Source organism: Zingiber officinale, chromosome 6B (assembly GCF_018446385.1).
Source record: "Zingiber officinale cultivar Zhangliang chromosome 6B, Zo_v1.1, whole genome shotgun sequence".
NCBI lineage: Eukaryota > Viridiplantae > Streptophyta > Magnoliopsida > Zingiberales > Zingiberaceae > Zingiber > Zingiber officinale.
In genome coordinates, this window is record NC_055996.1 from 103,966,399 (window position 1) to 103,972,553 (window position 6,155).

The window sequence follows — 6,155 nt, forward strand, 5'->3', positions numbered from 1 at the left end:
GCCCTTCTCATCAAAGCGGTAATAGCCAACTACACTATTCACCGCGTTTTTATTGACACAGGGAGCTCGGTCAATATCATATTCAATAAAGCATTCGATCAGCTGCAAATTGATCGAGCCGAGCTGCTGCCCATGACAACACCCCTTTACGGGTTTACGGGCAATGAAGTTCAGTCGGTCGGACAGATCCGTCTGGCCATATCTCTGGGAGAGGAGCTACTCAGAAGGACGCGCACAGAAAACTTCGTCGTGGTGGACTCTCCGTCAGCATACAACATCATATTGGGGCGACCAGCACTCAGCGAATTTCGAGCGGCCGTTTCCACCTTCCACCAGAAGATCAAGTTCTCCGTCGAGGACAAAGTGGGAGAAGTACGAGGGGATCAACTGGCAGCTCGGCGATGCTACATTGAGATGGTCCGAGCAGAAGCCAATTCCGCTCGGAAAGCGCCACGGATCGAGGTGAACGCTATAACAGAAATGCCTCCCTCTTTAGTTTATGAAGAAAAAGAGGAAGTGCAGATTCACCCGACCCGATCGGAGGCCACAACGTTCATCGCAGCCGACATGGAGGAAAGCCGAAAACAGGAAGTGATCAAATGCCTCCAGAGAAACTGTGATATCTTCGTCTGGTCGACGCACGAGCTGCCTGGAATTTCGCCGAGCATAGTGCAGCACGAGCTACATGTCCGACCGGACGCTCGGCCAGTGAAGCGGAGAAAAAGGGATTTCAGCGCCGAGCAGAATGTCATCATCCGGTTGGAGGTTGAGAAACTTCTGGAGGCCGGCCACATACGCGAGGTCCAATTCTCGAGTTGGTTGGCTAACGTAGTGCTTGTCTCCAAGCCCGGCAATAAGTGGAGAGTATGCATCGATTTCCGGGACCTCAACAAGACATGCCCAAAGGATTTTTATCCCCTGCCCCGGATCGATCAACTGGTGGACTCTACGGCCGGCTGCGAGCTGATATGTATGCTCGACGCTTACCAAGGCTATCATCAAGTGCCGCTCGCCCGTGAAGACCAAGAAAAGGTTAGCTTCGTCACCACCGACGACACATATTGCTATAATGTGATGCCGTTCAGACTGAAGAACGCAGGAGCCACTTACTAACGCTTGATGAACAAAGTGTTCAAGGAGCAGATCGGGCGAAATCTGGAGGTATACGTGGACGACATTCTCATCAAGTCCGTCCGAGCGGTTGATCTCTTGGAAGACATGCAGGAGACTTTCCGAACGCTAAGAAGGTATGGAGTTAAACTAAATCCCCTGAAATGTCTGTTCGGAGCCAAAGGAGGGCGTTTCCTGGGTTACATAGTGACCGAGCGGGGTATTGAAGCAAATCCCAGCAAAGTGAAAGCCTTACAAGATATGCCGCCCCCAAGAAATTTGAGGGAAGTGCAGCGCTTGACCGGTCGGATAACCGCTCTGTCCAGATTCATCTCAAAGACCGCCGACCGGAGCCTACCTTTTTTCAAAATCTTACGCAAAGCCGCCAAGTTTCAATGGGACGAAGAATGCGATCGGGCATTCGAAGATCTGAAGACATATTTGAATTCTCTCCCGATACTAGCCAAGCCAGCTGTAGGGGAGCAGCTTTGTATTTACTTGTCTTCAACCGACTAAGCAGTCGGCTCGGCACTAGTGAGAGCAAGCGGAGAAGAGCCTGTATATTTCTGAGCCATATTTTAAAAGATGCTGAATCTCGCTACACTGGCTCGAGAAGTTGACCTTCGCTCTGGTCCTCGCCGCTCGGCGCCTTCGACCATATTTCTTGGCTCATATCATCATCGTCCGTACGAATAGTCCTCTGGGAAGAGTTCTGTCGAATCCAGAAGCGTCCGGACGGCTCATCAAATGGACTACAGAATTGAGCGAATTCGACATTCAATACCAGCCTCGTTCGGCGATTAAAGCGCTAGCCTTAGCGGATTTTGTGACTGAGGTGCAGAATCCGGAGCCGGAAGCTATGTGGAGAATATATGTGGACGGATCGTCCACTTGGCTCGGAAGCGGAATTGGAATACTGCTGCTCTCTCCCCAAGAAGAAAAGATGCACTTATCTGTCCGGCTGGATTATAGAGCTACAAACAATGAAGCGGAGTATGAAGCCCTCATAGCCGGCTTGCAAGCAGCCCGACATGTAGGGGTCGGACGGGTAACGCTGCATTCAGACTCTCAGTTGGCCGCTCAGCAGCTCACAGGTATTTTTGAGATTAACAACGCTCGGCTTAAGCTCTACGCTCAAGCCTTCGAGAAACTCAAGGCCGACTTCAGAGAAGTTATTATCCAAAAGATACCCCGAGCGGAGAACTAAGCGGCTGATGAGTTAGCCAAACTTGCAAGCTCAATAACGCCGAGCGCCATCCAGCAGCCAATTGAACAAGTATCTTTGGTGGCGCATGTCGACCGGATGGAGGGCCTCACGTTGTCGAGCGACTGGAGGACACCAATCATGGAGTTTTTGCGCTCGGATCACCCTGAGAAGCAGCGGCCTTACCGGACGGCTCACCGGTGGAGGAAGAAGGACGGTCACCCAACCGCTTAAGACGCCGCAGAGTTCGGGGAGGACTGGAGGGCGGCACCTCAGAGGTAGCCCTTGGAGAGTCGCGTGGCGTCGGGGTACTCTCTATAGAAACTGTCCCGGATAATATTGGAGCCTCATCGCCCCGCTCAGACTGTGGCTCATCAGATGGAGTTGGTATAGATGCTGATTCTGGCCGTCTGCGCTTCCGAGTTGCCAGGGGAACGTCGTCGGCCGAACGGCCCTCTACCTCGACTTGAGTAGAGGGTTCTATGTCGCCTGCGACCTAGCCGTGAGAAGCAGGAGCGTCTAAGGCTTCGGGGACATCCTGAGTCCCCTCACCTTCTTCGCCGGTCGGATCAGCTGAAGCCAAGCCCCGCTCGGCGACCTCCTTATTCTTGGCCGCCTCGATCTCAGCGGCTCTCAATTTTAGCCGATCGGTAGCATTGACGCGCCACATGACTTCAGCTGCAAAAGCAAAGAATAAATCAGTTAGAACAAAAGAAACGGGAAGATAAGAGAACTTACTCATGCTGCAAGGCAGATCGGCTGGGACGGAAGACAAGCCGAATAGATACATTACTCCCGGAAGGAGCAGCTTGTCGATGTGATAATGTTGGCCGACCAGCCGATCGGCTGCATGAAGATAGGTCGCATCGCCTCTAAACTTGCCAAGCTCCGGTTGCGCGGGCATCGCCGTTTGCCACTTGATACGAAAGGCAGGTGGCTCGGGGAAACGCACGTAGAAAAAGTGCTCCTTCCAATGTTTGTTGGAGCTCGGCATGTTATCAAAAAGGACGAAACCTATTCTAGATTAGAAAACAAAAGTTCCCCACTCGGCTTGCTTGGGGTAGTAGAAGTAATGGAACACTTTGGGGTCTAATGGGATGTTGTTCAATTTAAAGAGAACTACCACCCCGCTCAGCAGCCTAATGGAGTTCGGGACCAATTGGCCGAGCGGGATGCGAAAATAATTGCAAACTTGCAAGAAAAATTTATGGGGTGGAAAGCGTAGCCCGGCCAAAAATTGGTCTCGAAAGAAAAGAACGGTGCGGGGCGGCGGTTCATGTGGCCGGTCGGCGGGGGTGGCTAATACTATATGGTGGTCGGAAGGGAGGTCATAAGTTCGAGCGAGGCGCAGTGCGTCCTCCTCGTCGAACCGGCTCTCCATGGTCGTGTACCAGAGACCAGGAGCGCCGCCTGTCGACTGTGAAGTACTAGTCATGGGCGAAAAGCAGTAAGAGATGCTGGGCAAAAAGAAAAGTTCGAACAAGATGGTGGATTTGAAGGGGACAGCAAACAGAAAAAAGAAGGAAGGAGCGAGGAAAAGGAAGGCTTACGAGCAAAAGGGAAGATCGAAAGGGGCTTCGAGGTCGTCGGAGAAGCGAGGTCGCCGGAGAAGAAAGGAGCAGTGGGGCGTCGAGGATCGATGAAGCCAAAGTGCGGCGAAGAGAAGTCGAAAGCTTTATAATGACGGCCGCAATCAATTTCCACCGTCTGATTCAGGTTGTGAAGAACGAGGCCATCATCCGGTCGTTCATTTCAAACGGCGGATGTCCCATCGGAGGTGACGCCACCGCCATACGCTGACAAGAGCAGGATTGCCACGTGTCAGCAGGACACAGGTCGCATTTAATGAGCGCACCTTACCGTGCGCAGCGCACGTGATTGGCAGTAAGGGAAAGGATTTGATAGGGATTTCAAGGGAATACAAGGCACGAGCAAGACACCGCCGACCGGATGAGCACCTCTATGCCTGGCCGACCGGACTAGTGCAACAGCCGTTATCCAGTCAGATCGGCAGTCCAGTCAGTCGGACTTCGCCTCCTTCGACTAGACTTGAGGGGGAGGCAAGTGATCCGGCGGTTAGAACAGGGGACCCCCATTCTGAGGGGTCAATGCCACGTGGGAGTCAAAGGGCCATGTGGCCGACCGGAGAAGGATGGGCCGACCTCCCGGGCGGCCGACCGGTGAATAACCGATGGCAAAAGGCACCCTGACAGAAGTCGGGGTTCCGGCGCTCAATTGAACAGTAGCGAAGAGCCGAGCGGAAGGCCGAAGACAAGGTGACATACTGCTAGCAGTCCCCACAGCACCTTACCGAGGATCTATCCAGCATATCGATGCAAACGGCAGGCCGGACGTGATGTGTCCAGCCGGCCGGCCGGACGCCCCGGCTTGTGGTGGGTAGAGAAGGACAAGAACATCTTATGACAGCTGTCAAGTCCTATGGCTAGGCCATACTCCAAGTCTGACAACGAGGTGTTCTGTTGTCCCATCCAAGGCGTGCTTGGACTGTAGCGGTATGGCGTCAGGTAAGCTTTCTGACAGACACATACCGAAGTATGGGCTGCGGACACGTATGCGCCTCGGTGGACGTGCGTGAGCTCTTGCACCGCTCTATATAAAGAACCTTATACTTCGCCGGAGGTACGCGTTAAACACCTTTGGAGCCACTTTTTCACTGCTTGCTTGCCTGACTTGAGCGTCGAAGGGTCGCCGCCGGGAACCCCTTCCCGGCCCGACTTCCGTGCAGGTTCGTCGGAGGTTCGTGCAACCAGTCGAAGATCCACGTCAGCAGCCGGGGAGCGTCACGTGCCCAGCGTCCGTTGGTTCAACATTCAGACAAGATCAATATATATAATTATTATATATTGAGGGGGGAGTGCCACGTTTTATTTTGTTTTGTTTTATTTTATTAATTTTTGTTTTTCTTAATCAGTTTTTTTTATAATTTTAATTCTTTTTAAAATTTTTTATTATATATTTATAATCTTTTATTTATTTTTTATAGTAGATTTTTACACACACTTCCTTCCCAGTCTCACCATATTATTTATCTTTATATCATTTTTTTTTATTTTTTTTAAGTATTTTCTCGACAAAAATATCATGCTTTTTTTATATTTGTAATATGAGATTGGATCTTTTGTCCTCAATTTTCTCTGTCCTCTTATCCCACTCGTCGCCTCGAGCCCACTACCGACGGTCTCTGGTCGTCACCCCGATCAGAACTATACCCTAAGGGAAGGTGAACCCGGGGGTCGCTATCAAGGCGATCGATGCCGAAATTCGGACGAGTTTAAGCAGGGACTCATATCGTCGACGAAGAAAAGTTTATTCAAATCTGATCGAATTTCGGGGTTGATCGCGTCGATGGCGACCACATTCACCTTCCTCCTAGGATATAGTTTAAATCGGGACAACGGCCGAAGGCCGCCGACGGTGCCACCGACGATGGGCTGGGACAATGAGTAGGATACAGGGACACGTGATATTGGGATAGAGGATTCGATATCTTATAATCTTTATTTTTTTTAATAGTAGATTTTAGGGGTTATTATTTATAAAAAACTTAAAAGTAAAATATGGATAAAAAATTAAAAAAAATTACTGAAAAAATAATAAATAAAATTTATTTTTAAAAATACAATTAAGGAAGTAAATAAAATTGAAAAAATAAAATTAAGAAAGTAAATAAAATAACTTGTTATTTTAAAGAAAAGGGATAAAAAAGTCATTTAACAAGGGAGAAAGAAAGGGTGTGCTGTGAGAGGGGTGGGAAAAGCAATTTACCTCTCTAAATAATACGTAGTGGTTAAATTATTTGTTTTAATTAGATAATTGATAT